Source organism: Ovis aries, chromosome X, assembly GCF_016772045.2.
Source record: "Ovis aries strain OAR_USU_Benz2616 breed Rambouillet chromosome X, ARS-UI_Ramb_v3.0, whole genome shotgun sequence".
Taxonomy (NCBI): domain Eukaryota; kingdom Metazoa; phylum Chordata; class Mammalia; order Artiodactyla; family Bovidae; genus Ovis; species Ovis aries.
In genome coordinates, this window is record NC_056080.1 from 114,791,715 (window position 1) to 114,807,699 (window position 15,985).

The following is a 15,985-nucleotide window of genomic DNA, read 5'->3' on the forward strand; positions in this document are numbered from 1 at the left end:
TTATCGTTATCTGAATTTTACAGGGAAAGAAACTAAGGCACAAAGAAGTTAAAAATTTTGCCTAATGCACATAGCTGGCAAGAGGCACACTGATACTTAAACCTAAAGGGTCTGACTCCAGAGTCCTTTTTTTTTTTTTTTTTTAGTGCCAACCCACATGAATTAGGTATCAACCAGCTTTTTATTAAATTTTTTTAAAAATTTTTATATTGGAGTATACTTTATTACTGGAGAAGGAAATGGCAACCCGCTCCAGCATTCTTGCCTGGAAACTTCCATGAACAGAGAAGTCTGGAGGGCTACAGTCCATGGGGTCGCAAACAGTCAGACACAGCTGAGCAACTAGCACAAAGCATGTGGCCAATTAACAGTGTTGTGATAGTTTCAGGGGAACAGGGAAGGGACTCAGCCATACACATGCATGTAGCCATTCTCTCCCAAACTCCCTTCCTATCCAAGCTGCCACATAACATTGAGTAGGTCCTTGCCCAACCAGTTTTTTTAAAAGGACTTTAAAAAGTTCAAAACATGGAAAAGTTCACTTGTTATACGTAGAGCATCTGCTTTGAAAGGCAAATAAGATTTCAACAATGTATTCAATCCAAGAGAAATTTGGTGGGCCCAGCTGTCATTGCCGCATGCCTCATGCCATGAATTTTCCAAGTCTGGTTCACCACGTGATGTGACGGAGAAAACAATAAAGACTATGAATTTCCTCTGTGCTCACATCTTTAATCATGAACACTTTAGGAGCTATTTAGAAGAGATTGATCCCAGGTATGGAGATTTACTGAGCTGCCATCTCCAATCAAGGACTTTTTGGAATCAGAGGCCCCAAATCCAATTTGTTAGACCTCCAGTGATTCACAAGATTATATTTCCTTATGGATATGACAAGACATCAGAGCACATTGAACTTGAAACTTCAGGGGACAAACAAAAGCTCTGTTGATTTGTTCAAGGAAAGGCAGACTCTACCTGGACACCTGGATGGGCAGATGGGGACTGGAAACCCCTCTGTTCCCACTGCTGAACTGTCTTGGGTTCAATACATTCCTATATTGTAAAGAAGTCTGTAATAGATTTGGTGGGAAAGAGGTCACACTTGTGTGATGGTTCCCTTCCCTGGATGTAGGAGGGATGCAGAGGAGAGTTTACACCACAGGAGCCCAAGAGCCCGGGACTAGAGGAGGCAGTCTCTTACCTCAGGCTAGATATGCAGAGTCAGGGATCTGTAAGCCAGAATGACCAGAGCAATATAGCAGGGGCAGAGCCAGCCTCCAGGACTGGGCCATGCTTGGCAGGTGCCAGGAATGGTTGATTGTCCTGTATTTCATGCATCCCTGGTAGGGTGCAGAGTGCCCAGGAGAGTTTAAGGCACAGTAGTGGGATGGCCAGAAGAGGTTGATAGTTTTCTTTCTTTTTTTTTTTTTTTCCTAGTATAATAGCTTTGTCCTTGCTAAGTAGCTTCAGCCATGCCTGACTCTTTGCCACTCTATAGCCTGTAGCCCACCAGGCTCCTCTGTACATGAGATTCTCCAGGCAAGAATACTGGAGTGGATTGTCATTCCCTTCTCCAAAGGATCTTCTCAACCCAGGGACTGAATCCCTGTCTCTTATGTCTCTTGCATTGCAGGCGGATTCTTTACCACTGAGCTATCAGAGAAGCCCATATAATAGCTTTAAAAAATATTTATTTGTGTCTTTATTTGGCTGCATCAAATCTTAGTTGCGGCGCATGGGATCTTCATTGCATCATGTGAGATCTTTTGTTGCAGCCTGTGGACTTAGCTGCCTCGCAGCATGTGGGATCTTAGTTCCCCGACCAGGAATTAAACCCACGTCCCCTGCATTGCAAGGTGGATTCTTAACCATTGAACACCAGGGAAGCCGCCAGCATAGTAGTTTTGCGTGCATGCATGCTAAATCGCTTCAGTTGTGTCGGACTTTTTGAGACCCCCATGGACTGTAGCCTGCCAGGCTCCTCTGTCCATGGGATTCTTCAGGCAAGAACACTGGAGTGGGTTGCTGTGCCCTCCTCCAAGGGATCTTCCCACCCCAGGGATCAAACCCCTCTCTCTTATGTTTCCTGCATTGGCAAGAGGGTCCTTTACCACTAGTGCCACCTGGGAAGCCCATAATAGTATTAATTCACACACCACACAATCCATCTGTTTCACAAGTTTTGGTGAGCATAGACAGTCCTTTATTTTCACAAGCAAAATATGCTTTAAAAGACATTTTTATTGCTTGTAGACTTTTGGATCGCTGCCATTCTGACTGGTGTGAAATGGTACCTCATTGTGGTCTTGATTTGCATTTCTCTGATAATGTTTGATACAGGATACAGGATGCTTGGGGCTGGTGCACTGGATGACCCAGAGAGATGATATGGGGAGGGTGGTGAGAGGGGGGTTCAGGATTGGGAACTCATGTACACCCGTGGCAGATTCATGTCAATGTATGGCAAAACCAATACAGTATTGTAAAGTAAAAAAAAAAAATTAAAAACAAAAACAAAAAGCAAACAAAAAAGACATTTTTATGACTGCCTTGGGAGCACAAACAACATTAGGTTGTCATTTATTCATTTACACATTGCTTACAACTAAATCAGAAAACCTACTATTAGTGTGTGTCAATGTTCAACATTGTGAACTGGATTCATCAAGAATTTTGAGGTGAACATTCTCCCAACCTCTCAGTTTGAATGGCCAAGCTCTAAACAAGGTTGAGGTCTTTCTAATGCAGCTGAGAGTATGTTCTCTTTCTTAAGACTGCCGAAATGGAAACCCCCATTGGGAGTGTCTCTGGAGTCAGCATGAGACAGCCCTAGACTAAACTAGCACCCACTGTTTCAGGTCATTTTGTTAAGTGCCAGTGTTCTGTTCTTATTATTGAATCAACCAAAATTTATCACTGATAAACAACAGACCTACAAATGTGCACTTTTGAGTGAATACAGCTGATTAAACTTGGAGGGGATGCTTTTGTATTACTGTTTCTACAGTCCATATTGTTGACCAGCCAACAAGCCATATTTCACTATTACCATTAGTGTATGCAATCTGTACATATCTGTATCTTTTATCATGTGACTTACAATGGAAAAAATGTGGATGCCATACCCCAAGCAAGCTATCCTCAAATTTCAGTTTTCTTGTCTAGATTTGTGATCAGAATGACATGGCAGATCATTTAAACTTGTCATCTCTGATAAGGGCTTAGAGAGCTTTTTTCTCTCTGCTGTTTATGGAGGAGTGATGCATTTATTTTGGAAACCAATAAGGGAGGTGGTTGGTATATATTGTATTAGGAAAGTTGACCTCTGGTCACCAAAGTGGAAGGTCATAGGCCTTCTGGAGGTGAACCATGAAGCTATTTATGGTGAAGTCAAATCTTCCAAGAAGCAGGAAGCAGCTTGGACTATTTGCTAACAAGTCAAAAAACACTCCGTTCAGTCCCTAAGTTTCACAGTATGGAAAGTGAAAGTTGCTCAGTCATGTTCGATTCACTGCGACCCCATGGACTGTATAGTCCATGGAATTCTCCAGGCTAAAATAGTGGAGTGGGTAGCCTTTCCTTTCTCCAAGGGATGTTCCCAACCCAGGGATTGAACCCAGGTCTCCCAGATTGCAGGCAGTTCTTTACCAGCTGAGCCACCAGGGAAGCCCAAGAGTACTAAAATGGGTGCATGACATTAACCAATAACCAGCCATAATCCTGCTAGAACCTCAGTACTATTCCTGCTCTGCAAAGGTCACGCAGGCTCCCTCTAAGGAGTGGGTATCGAGCATGCCATATAAAAGCAAGCTTCCAGAAAGGGTTTTTGTCCTTTCTGCTGAGATCCTACCTGTGCTCAAGGCATGCTTGTTTTTACCTTGTTTACTTTTATTTTTTTAAAACGTTTATCCTTTATAATTTTTTGGCCACCCAGTGAGGCATGCGGGATCTTCCTTCCCTGACTAGGGATCAAACCCACACTGCCTGCCGTGGAAGCACAGAGTCTTAACCACTGGACCACCAGGGAAGTCCCCCTTGCTTACTTTAAATTTTTTTTTATTGAAGTATAGTTGATTTACAGTATTGTGTGAATTTCTTCTGTATAGCAAAGTGACTCAGTTATACATATATATGTATATGTATGTGTATATATATATATTTTTGTTACAATAGTTTATCACAAGATATTGAATACAGTTCCCTATGCTATATGAAGGACCTCATTGTGTGCTTACTTTAAAAACTACTTGCTCTTTGAGGGAGAATGGATCCACGTATATGAATGGCTGAGTCCCTTCGTTGTTTACCTGAAACTATCACAACATTGTTAATCGGCTATACCCCAATACAAAATAAAAAGTTAAAAGAAAAAAAAAAGTCCTTGCTCTTCAAAGTCCCCATAACCCACATCTCTGCAGGGAAAACAAAAGGTTTTTAATTCTGGAACCTACTCCCCCATCTGCTATATACACACCCATGCTCACCCTCAGTTTTTGACTCTAGCTCAAGATAATAGACTCACAGCACTGGAACCCACATCTGAACCTCTGTTTACCATCTGCACTTCTCCACCCAGTAAGTGTTTTCTTCTTAGACCTCAGCCTGATGAGATGACCATTGCCTTTCTCTTTTACACCCAACCATCTCCTACTTCCATTCAGGCCTCAACTTAGTTATCACCATCTCTGGAAAGCCTTACTTTGTTATCTGAATTGGGTACCCATCCCCTGAGGGTCTCAGAGCATCCGTGGTTTTCTCTTGTTGTGTTATAATGGCCTGCATGTCTTTTTCTCCCTCCACTCCCCCGTTATAATAGCACTTGTACACTGCTATGTCCCCAGCATTATGTACACTGCTCAGCAGCGCTCTGTAAACCTTTACTGAATAAACAAATAAATGAATCCATTCCACTGGCTTACCCACCCCTGAAACTCTGGCTGTATCCTTGGCTTGACCCCTCAGCTGCAGATTGACACTATGGGATGTCTGATTTTAAATAACGTGAGTTCCCCATGAGTGGGCCTGGCTGAATTAGCTGCAAGTCAATATGCCCCCAGGTGAGTGAGCCTACTTTATAAAGTTATTTAACACTTGACCAATTGAGTATGGAAAATACACGCTACAGTCAAAGGTTACAATTTTACCTTAATTACTTCAAATAGGAGCAAAATACGAGATCTGATTATCTTTTGAGGTTCTTCTTGGCAGGTGATGATAGAATCTTGTCACTAGCTTACTTTTGTAAGGTCCCTGAATGTCTCATTTGCCATGGTAGGCGGGACTATCTGTGCAGGTGATTGAAAGGCAGATTCAAATTATTGGAGCAGAAATTTTAAAAGAGGGGGCGGGCTCTTGGCAAGTCTATGTCCTATAATGGTATTTAAAATAATAAATTGAAAAGATGAGGTTAGAGTGTTACCTGACCACAAGTAGAACTCACAAGATGGTAGTACCTTGGTGAAGTCACTGAGAGCCACAGTCTGTTCACCACCTTTGCAGTTTAAAACACCTCAGCTGGGGACTTCCCCAGTGGTCCAGTGGTTAAGACTTTGCCTTCCAATGCAGTGGCTGCACATTTGATCCCTGGTAAAGGTCAGTTTTCATTCCAATTCCTAAGAAAGGCAATGCCAAAGAATACTCAAACTACCGCACAATTGCACTCATCTCACATGCTAGTAAAGTAATGCTCAAAATTCTCCAAGCCAGGCTTCAGCAATACGTGAATCGTGAACTTCCTGATGTTCAAGCTGGTTTTAGAAAAGGCAGAGGAATCAGAGATCAAATTGCCAACATCCGCTGGATCACGGAAAAAGCAAGAGAGTTCCAGAAAAACATCTAGTTCTGCTTTATTGACTATGCAAAAGCCTTTGACTGTGTGGATCCCAATAAACTGTGGAAAATTCTGAGAGAGATGGGAATACCAGACCACCTGACCTGCCTCTTGAGAAACCTGTATGCAGGCCAGGAAGCAACAGTTAGAACTGGATATGGAACAACAGACTGGTTCCAAATAGGAAAAGGAGTACGTCAAGGGTGTATATTGTCATCCAGCTTATTTAACTTATATGCAGAGTACATCATGAGAAGTGCTGGACTGGAAGAAACACAAGCTGGAATCAAGATTGCTGGGAGAAATATCAATAACCTCAGATATGCAAATGACACCACCCTTATGGCAGAAAGTGAAGAGGAACTAAAAGCCTCTTGATGAAAGTGAAAGAGGAGAGTGAAAAAGTTGGCTTAAAGCTCAACATTCAGAAAACGAAGATCATGGCATCCGGTCCCATCACTTCATGGGAAGTAGATGGGGAAACAGTGGAAAAAGTGTCAGACTTTGTTTTTTTGGGGGCTCCAAAATCATTGCAGATGGTGACTGCAGCCATGAAATTAAAAGACACTTACTCCTTGGAAGAAAAGTTATGACCAACCTAGATAGCATATTCAAAAGCAGAGACATTACTTTGCCAACTAAGGTCTGTCTAGTCAAGGCTATGGTTTTTCCTGTGGTCATGTATGGATGTGAGAGTTGGACTGTGAAGAAGGCTGAGCGCCAAAGAATTGATGCTTTTGAACTGTGGTGTTGGAGAAGACTCTTGAGAGCCCCTTGGACTGCAAGGAGATCCAACCAGTCCATTCTGAAGGAGATCAGCCCTGGGATTTCTTTGGAAGGAATGATGCTAAAGCTGAAGCTCCAGTTCTTTGGCCACCTCATGCAAAGAGTTGACTCATTGGAAAAGGCTTTGATGCTGGGAGGGATTGAGGGCAGGAGGAGAAGGGGACGACAGAGGATGAGATGGCTGGATGGCATCACTGACCCGATGGATGTGAATCTAAGTGAACTCCGGGAGTTGGTGATGGACAGGGAGGCCTGGCGTGCTGCGATTCATGGGGTCTCATGAATCATGGGGTCTCACGACTGAGTGACTGAACTGAACTGAACTGAACTGAACTGGGGAACTAAAATCCCAACTATCTTGTGGCCAAAAACCAAAATGTAACGCAGAAGCAATATTGTAACAAATTCAATGGAGACTTTGAAAATGGTCTACATAAAAAATACCTGAAATATAACAAAACACCTCAGCTTCAGAAAAGCTAATTCATCATAGCCAATTTCACAAAAAATAAAGCAGAGTGCCAATGTACTAATAGACAAAAACTGCAGAACTCCAAGGGAAAATCATAAAGGGAGATATTGATAGACTTTTGACTATACAAAGAATTTAACTTCTTTACCCAAAAATCCACTATAAATAAACTTAATGACAAAGGGTTAATATCCTCACTATATAAAGAGCTTATAGGACTAAAGAAGGAGAAAAAAGTGTTTCAATATAAAAGTAGGCAAGGGACATGTATGAGAATTTCATAAAAGGAAAAATATAACTGATAACTGAACATAAATCTTTCTGCTGTTAGTGGTGTGCTGAAGCCTACTGGCAGGCTTTGTGACCTCATGGACTGCAGCATGCCAGGCTTCCCTGTCCATCACCAGCTCCTGGAGGTTGCTCAAACTCATGTCCATTTAGGCAGTGATGCCATCCAACCATCCCATCTTCTGTCGTCCCCTTTTCCTCCTGCCTTCAATCTTTCCCAGCATCAGGGTCTTTTCCAATGAGTCAGTTCTTCGCATCAGGTAGGGCTTGAGACTTCATATTAACAGTTTGACGTCAGTTGTTGTAAGAATATTTATACCATGGAAATCAGCTGCTGCTGCTGTTGCTAAGTTGCTTCAGTCGTATTCGACTCTGTGTGACCCCATAGACAGCAGTCCACCAGGCTCCCCCGTCACTTGGATTCTCCTGGCAAGAATTCTGAAGTGGGTTATCATTTCCTTCTCCAATACATGAAAGTGAAAAGTGAAAGTGAAGTCACTCAGTCGTGTCCGACTATTAGCAACCCCATGGACTTTAGCCTACCAGGCTCCTCCATCCATGGGATTTTCCGGGCAAGAGCACCGGAGTGGGGTGCCATTGCCTTCTCCGATGGAAATCAGCAAATGCTACATATCCGGGTTGTTTCCCTCACCCCTCAAAGAACCAGTTGTTAAGCATTTACCAGCTCATCACTGTGTATATTCAGTGACTCTCTCTCACCTGGATCCTTTCCAACAACATTCAAACATTCTCAAGTCTTTTCTGCCATCTTTAAGGAAATCTCAGCCCCCACATCTTCCTCCAGCTACCATTCTGTCTGTTTTTCTTCACAGTCAAACTTCTCCAAAGAATTGACTCTATTTCCTGACTTCATTTAGTCATTTTCCAATCATCCTTCAACATACTCAAGCCAGTTTTTGCCACCATCACTTCCCTGAAACAGCTCTTGTTGAGTTCATTGACCTCCACGAACCTTAAATTCTATGAACAGTTTTCCCTTACTTTCTTTGACCTCATGGCAGTATTCAATTCTGTTGATATTTACCTTCTTGAAATTATCTTGTCTTTGGGCTTTGATGGCACAGGATACTGGTTTTCCTCTCTAGCTTCTCCTTTTCAGTTCCCTTCTCAAGTTCTTCTTCTCATTTCCCATCTAGAAATGCTGGTGTTTTCCAGGGATTAGTCTTGGGTCCTCTTCTTTACTCTCTCCCTAGGTCATTTCATTTATTCCCATGGCTTTACACATTACCTATACACCAATGACTTCTTGATTTTTGTCTCCAGGCCTGAACTTTTATGGGAGCTCCAGTTGCCTACTTGGCATCTTCCCCTTCAGTGTTTCAAAAGCATCTCAAACTCAAGCTAGTTCCAAACTGGAGCCAAAGATGGTCTCTCTCTTCTTCAAACCAGAGGTTTTCCAGTGTTCCCCATCTCCATAAAAAGCACCACCATACAAGCCAGAAACATAAGAGTCAACTTTGGCATCCCTGTCTCCTTCATCTCCCACATTACCAAGTCTAGGTTGTCTTTATCTTCTAAATAGCTAGCCAGTAAGCTTTCTTCTCTCCATCTTCTACCACCCTAGTACAAGCCTCCATGATCTTTCAGCTGGACAACTAAAAGAGCCTCCTAACTGGTTTCCTTTTTTAATTAATTAATTTATTTGGCTGTGCTGGGTCCTCGCCGCTGTGTGGTCCCCTCTCCAGTTGCAGTGAGCAGGGGGTACTCTCTAGCCATGGTGCTCGGGTTTCTCATTGTGGTGGCCTCTACCACTGTGGAGCACGGGCTTTAGGGTGCATGGGCTTCTGGCTCCCAGGCTCTAGAGCACAGGTTCAATTGTAGTGGCGCACAGGCTTCATTTCTGTGTGGCTTGTGGGATCTTCCTGGACCAGAGCTTGAACCCATGTCTCCTGCATTGGCAGGTGGGTTCTTTACCACTGAGTCACCAGGAAAGCTCCCTAACTGGTTGTCTTCCTTCCTTCCTTTATTTTGGGCCATGCTGTGAGGCATAGGATCTTAGTTCCTTGACCAGGGATTGAACCTGTGGCCTCTGCCATGGACCACCAGGAAATTCCCTTAACTGGTTTTCTGCCTCCATTTTCTTCTCTTCAATATGCTCTCGACACTGAAGCCAGGGAACTTTTCAAAACACGAGTCTGATCATGTCATACTCCTGTCTCAAATCCCTCAGTGGCTTCCCATTGCTTAGCATAAAAAATTCCAAACAGCTCGGAACAATGACCAAAGCCCTGAATGATTTGGCTCTATGCCCATGTCTCCAGCCTCATTGCATTCCACTCCAGTCTGTCTGTACTCCAGGCACACCAGTTTCCTGTCTGTCCCTTGAATGGAGCCTCGGCACATGCTCTTCCCTTTGCTCTTTCCCTTTCACTTTTGGCTTCAGTTCTCCCTTCACCTAGCTGACTCCTACTTAATCTATAGATCTCAACTCAAACACCACTTCCTCCAGGAAGCCCTCTACACTCACAGGCTAAAAGTGAAAGTGAAGTCGCTCAGTCGTGTCCAACTCTTTGGGACCCCGTGGACTGTAGCCCTCCAGGCTCCTCCGTCCATGGGATTCTCCAGGCAAGAATGCTGGAATGGGTTGCCATTTCCTTCTCCAGGGGATCTTCCCCACCCAGGGATCGAACCCAGGTCTCCCGCATTGCATGCAAACGCTTTAACCTCTGAGCCACCAGGAAGCTCTGGTGGCTAGACTGAGTCAAATCTACATCCCCCTACCCCTGCCATTATAAGTTCTCAGGGCACAATAAATATCTCCTTAATTGCTCTAGGGGCTTCCTGGTGGCTCAGAGGTTAAAGCGTTTGCCTGCAATGCAGGAGACCTGTGTTCGATCCCTGGGTCAGGAAGATCCCCTGGAGAAGGAAATGGCGATGCACTCCAGTACTCTTGCCTGGAAAATTCCATGGACGGAGGAGCCTGGAGGGCTACAGTCCACGGGGTCGCAAAGAGTCAGGCATGACTGAGCGACTTCACTTTCACTTTCACTTAACTGGTCTTATTGCAGTTTTAGTTCTTCCTTTATGCATATGACTATTTGATTATTATCTGTGCTCCCTGCTAGACCATAAGCTCCATGAAGGCAAGGACCAAGTTTGTTTTTACTCATCATTGATCTCTGGCACCTAGTCTAAGACTTGGTATACAGTAGGTACTCTGGTGGCTCAGATGGTAAAGAATCTGCCTGCCCTGCAGGAGACCCAGGTTCAATCCCTGGGCTGGGAAGATCCCCTGGAGAAATGATTGGCTACTCACTCCATCCAGTATTCTCGCCTGGAAAATTCCATGGACAGAGGAGCCTGGCAGGCTACAGTCCATGGGGTCACAAAGAGTCAGACATAACTGAGCGACTAACACGTTCACTTTCATTTTTCAGGTACTCTATTAATATTTGTGAGGCTAATGATTCCTATGTATAGAAAATACATAAAACAGCAATTTCCTAGTGGTCCAGTGGTTAGGACTCCATGCTGTCACTACGGAGAGTGCAGGTTCAATCTCTGATTAGGGAACTAAGATCCCAAAGCTGCTTGGCACGACCAGAAAAACAAAAACAAAAACCCCACACAAAATGAAGCCAACCAGTATTTCTCCCTTTGTTATGGCTTCCAGGAAGCTGAGAATCCTATTTAAAACTTAATTACAGCGATTATATCAACCCACTAGATTTAGCATATCTGAATCCTCTCTTTTGATAATGATGTTCTATTCCCAGTTTATTGACCCATAAAATATGCTTTGGAATAAGATACTCTGTGTGTGTATGCACATGTGTATGGATACAAAACTAAACCAAAGCATTTTCAAAGCACTGACAGAATGATTTTAAAAATATTTAACTTCACCTTAACCAATGACTAATGGTTGGTGATGGTGAAGCCCGTATCTCACTGAGGTGTCATTACCATCTTGATTCTGTTTCTGTGGCTTATTTCAATCCCTTCACAGTGCTGCTGGCTCATCTATGGAAGACTGCAAGGTCACTGGGTAGACACCTTGTTTCTCTAGACTCTGTACGATGTCTAGGGGCTGTCGGTGAATATCATTCAACTCACAGAACTTATTGTCTTTTTAAACCTCTTTAAAAATTAATTAAGGGATTGATTTACTTATTTACTTTTGACTCTGCTGGGTCTTCATCGCTGTGCTCTGGCTTTGTCTAGTTGCAGCGAGTGGGGCCTCCTCTCTAGTTGCAGTGCACCAGCTTCTCATTGCAGTGGCTTCTCTTGTTGAGGAGCCTGGGCTCTAGGGTGCACAGTAAACCTTGTTTTAATCTTGTGAAATGTAACACATTATCCTGAAGCATTCCTAAAGCAGCAAGACAAAGCAAAAATCAATACTTATAAAGCAAACACCCATGTGACCATTGCTAGGTTAAGAAATCGAGCACTGGGGGAATTCCTTGGCTGTCCAGTGGTTATGACTCGCTGCCTTCACTTCCAGGGCTGGGTTCAATCCCTGGTAGGGGAACTGAGATCCCACAAGCTATGAGGCATGGCAAAAACAAACACAAAAAACAAAAAAGAAAAGAAACAGAGCATTGGTATTCATGTCTATGCTGCATCTTGGTTACTGCCTTATGACATATTTGGTATTCACTATTCTCTGGTGGCCCAGATAGTGAAGAATCCGCCTGCAATGCGGGAGACCTAGGTTCAGTCCCCAGGTGGGGAAGATCCCCTGGAGGAGGGCATGGCAACCCACTCCAGTATTCTTGCCTGGAGAATCCCATAGACAGAGGAGCCTGGAGGGCTATAGTCCGTGGGATTGCAGAGAGTCAGGCACTACTGAGCGACTAAACACAAGTATAGTGCAGGACATTTGACTGTTAGTGGGTATATATCTGAGTCTTCCCTGGTGGCTCAGATGGTAAAGCGTCTGCCTGCAATGCGGGAGACGCGGGATCGATCCCTGGGTTGGGAAGATCTCCTGGAGAAGGAAATGGCAACCCACTCCAGTACTCTTGCCTGGAGAATCCCAGGGACGGAGGAGCCTGGTAGACTACAGTCCATGTCTGGTTTCCTCAGTTAGACGGGAACTTCCCGCAGAACAGAAGCCATATCTCATATTTCTTTTATTTTTTTTAATTTTTTTAATTTTTTTTTAATTTTAAAATCTTTAATTCTTACATGCGTTCCCAAACATGACCCCCCCTCCCACCTCCCTCCCCACAACATCTCTCTGGGTCATCCCCATGCACCAGCCCCAAGCATGCTGCACCCTACGTCAGACATGGACTGGCGATTCAATTCTTACATGATAGTATACATGTTAGAATTCCCATTCTCCCAAATCATCCCACCCTCTCCCTCTCCCTCTGAGTCCAAAAGTCCGTTATACACATCTGTGTCTTTTTTCCTGTCTTGCATACAGGGTCGTCATTGCCATATCTCATATTTCTTTCTACCTCTCCCGGTGCCCAGTGCTGTGCCCTGGTAGGTACATCATGCATTTTACATGATTATACATCTTAGGCAAACTCTGTGACTCTGGGAAGACCACTGAGGACTAATTGTGGTGAAGAATTGTTTGGGAAAATACAAAATTGTATCATTTGTCTAAAATGGTGTGTACAGGTAAGTTTCTAAGGATAGCTAGTATCCCTGATGGGGGTGGTGAGCCAAACCTGCCCTTGAGTTCTGGCTCTTGCCCAATGCAGAAAGTCAGCCTAGAACCATGGCAGTAGCCTCCTGACTGCTCTCCCTGTCTCTGTTCTTCTTCTTCTTCTTTTTTTTTTCTGCACAAAGGTTTCTTTTTATTCATAACATAGGCAAAGTTATTTAAGTCAATAAATTTGTAAGGATGTTCACATGTCCTGATTTTCCACTGCCAATCACCATAGCTCCTCCAAAGTTGTCATCTTCAAGGTAGCCCTTTCAAAAAGTTCTGCTCAATCCACAGCTGTGATGTTTGCCACAGTTGTTTTAGTTGAGTCTTTTTGATCTTTAATGGAGTGCACTTCAAAGTTTGCCACCTGTAATCTTCAAGATCCAATTTCCTCAAGCAGTTTACTATAGGATCCTGTTTAGGTTCAGGAGATGGGATCTGTCTAGTTCTCTAAAAACTTATCAAGTTCAAATCATATTAATTCCTAAGTTATCACACGCTAAAACTTGACAGAGATAATTGGGATATGCCAATACCTTTGGAAAATCCAGACACTGTATTCTGAAGATAAAAGCCTAAAAAAAGAAGCCCATCTTTGTTTCATGTCAACATTAAAACTGAGTACTAGGATCAATACAGCTGGTAATTTCAAAGCTTATTTAACTCTACAGCCCTGGAAGCAATCTTTATGCTCATCAATACACACCCATTTTATGGATCATGTTCCTTCTTATCTGTATCAAAACTCATACTGAACAATGAGTTGTGGGTTGCAAAAGAGGATTTACTTTCACACTTGTCTGTAAGTCTTTGTCCACAAATTAAACAAAAACAAACACAAGTGCTATCTGTCTCTGTTCTTGCCTTCATTCAATCAGTTATTCTTGTGGTGTCTTGAGTGCACTGTGTAAACCTAGATCTCACTGCTGTACCGCCACTCACTAACCATCATGCAGTGGTTCTCCACAACTGCCTGGAGAGCTTCTTACACACCATACTCCTCCCAAGCAAAGATTCTGATTTGGCAGGTCCGAGGTGGCCTCTTGGCCTCTGTTTCTATAAGAAGAAGGACAGGTGATTCTGCTGCAGCCATTCATCAAGAAACTCTTCAAAGACTTACTCTCAAGAGGGTGCAACCTTAGCATCTTTAACATGGTGCACAAGGCCCTTATAATGGATGCCCTTTTTAAAGCATGCCCTATTCCCGCCCTTCCAATCCAATCCCATGTCACTGTCACCATCATTTCTTGCCTGAACTGCTACAACCGTGAGTTAATTCCCGAGTCCTAACTGCTTTCATCACTCTCTGCTCCAGTCTCCTCCCCAAGCTGGAACAAGAGTGACATTTCAAAATTGCAAATGCATTCATTCTGCTCCCCTGCTCTAAACCCTTTGGTGGCTCCTCACCATCTAAGGGACAGTTTCTCCAGCTGGTTCAGGTGGCATGGCAGCTGGAAGTCATGGTATTCTTTCTAGAGTGCCAGGAAATAATTGATATATTCCATGGCACCATACGAAATCAAACACTTTTCAAAAGAACACTTCTGCTAGCAGAAAATACATCTACATAATGTGAGTGCGATACAAAATCATAGCCACAAGCACAGATGTCCATGAAAAAAGAAATAAACTGTTGAATTAAGCATGATCAGTCCTGGGACTGTCTGTTTAATATTCTTTTGCTATATGTTCATTCATTCTGTTGCCTGCTCACAGATAAGAAGGAGCATCTGTCAAAGACTGAAGAAAACTTTGTGGTTAAAAAAAGTTAAAATAGAAAAGTTTCTACCCATTAATTGATTTTTTTTTTCACTGTAAGCATCCGTCTCACTTGGCTCCAGAATGGAGCAGGTGTTGGCCCTAGAGAGCACAGCTTGAGACTCCAGACTCTGGGGCGTAAAGGCTGAGCTCTTTGGCATGACCAACGTGCCCCTTCAAGCTCTGATGCCAGCTTCTCTCAGCCTCATTTATAACCGCTGTCCTCTCCTCTACCATTCCCTCTGGCCAAGAGTTGGAATTCCCTAAATGTTCTTGCCTTTTTTTTCTGTGATTTTACACATGGTGTTCTGCTACTGTTCACCCCACCCCTTGATGGCCAGATAAGCTACTTCTCTTTCTTCAGGATTCAATCCAAATGGGTCTTTTTTTTTTTTTCTTTTTGGCCATGCTGCGTGCCTTGTGTGATCTTAGTTCTCCCAGCAGACCAGGGAGTGAACCCCCGCCTTTTGCAGTGGAAGTGTGGAGCCCTAACCACTGGACCACCAGGAAAGTTCCCAAATGGGTCTTTGAGTTGCCTTCCCTCACCTCTCTGGGTGTCTACCTCCCCAGGATCTTGCCCCTGCCTGATTAGATCACTTATCCCATTACTGGTTGTTTGTGGAGCTGGCAACTGGCCAGGGGGCTACCTCAGGTCACAACAGGGTTTCTTGCCATCCGTTTTTCTTGAGTCCTCCGGCACTGAGCACAGTGGCTGATATGCAATGGAGGCTTAGGTCATATTCGTGGAATGAAGAGTAAAATTTCAAAGGAAGCAAAGTTTATCTTTAGAAACTTCCAGCTGCCTACAGGGGTTCCCTCTCCATCTTTTAGGGCACCCCTTTTCCAACCTAGGCACTGTCTTCTCATGCTGCCCATTGGAGTAATCCACCAGGATCTGCCATTAGTATGACAGTCCAGGCTTCAGAATTTTCCCTCAATATCCTGCCAAACTTTACTCACTCCTGTGTCCCATCCATGGCCAGATTTCAGGTAAACCAGTGGTTCTCAAACTTTAGCATAAATGAGAGTTCCTTGGAGGACTTGTTCAAACACAGGTTACTGGGTCTCAGTGCTCGAGGTTGTGATTTGGTAGGTCTGTCTAGGCTGGGGCCTGAGCGTTTGCATTTCTAACTTCCCAGGTGACACTGAGACTGTTAGACAAAGATCACCTTTTGAGGACTACTGGAATAAACTGATGTCAAACCAGAGGCAGGAGGTA

The 15,985-nt window shown here is 43.7% G+C and overlaps 1 non-coding gene across 1 annotated transcript; it reads right to left on the reverse strand.

Annotated features, from left to right (window-relative positions):
- Positions 1 to 13,727: 13,727 nt before the first annotated feature.
- LOC121818386 (small nucleolar RNA SNORA40) lies at positions 13,728 to 13,854 on the reverse strand. The gene has a single exon (XR_006058446.1). It is a non-coding gene; the product is annotated as a small nucleolar RNA SNORA40 (small nucleolar RNA).
- Positions 13,855 to 15,985: the final 2,131 nt, after the last annotated feature.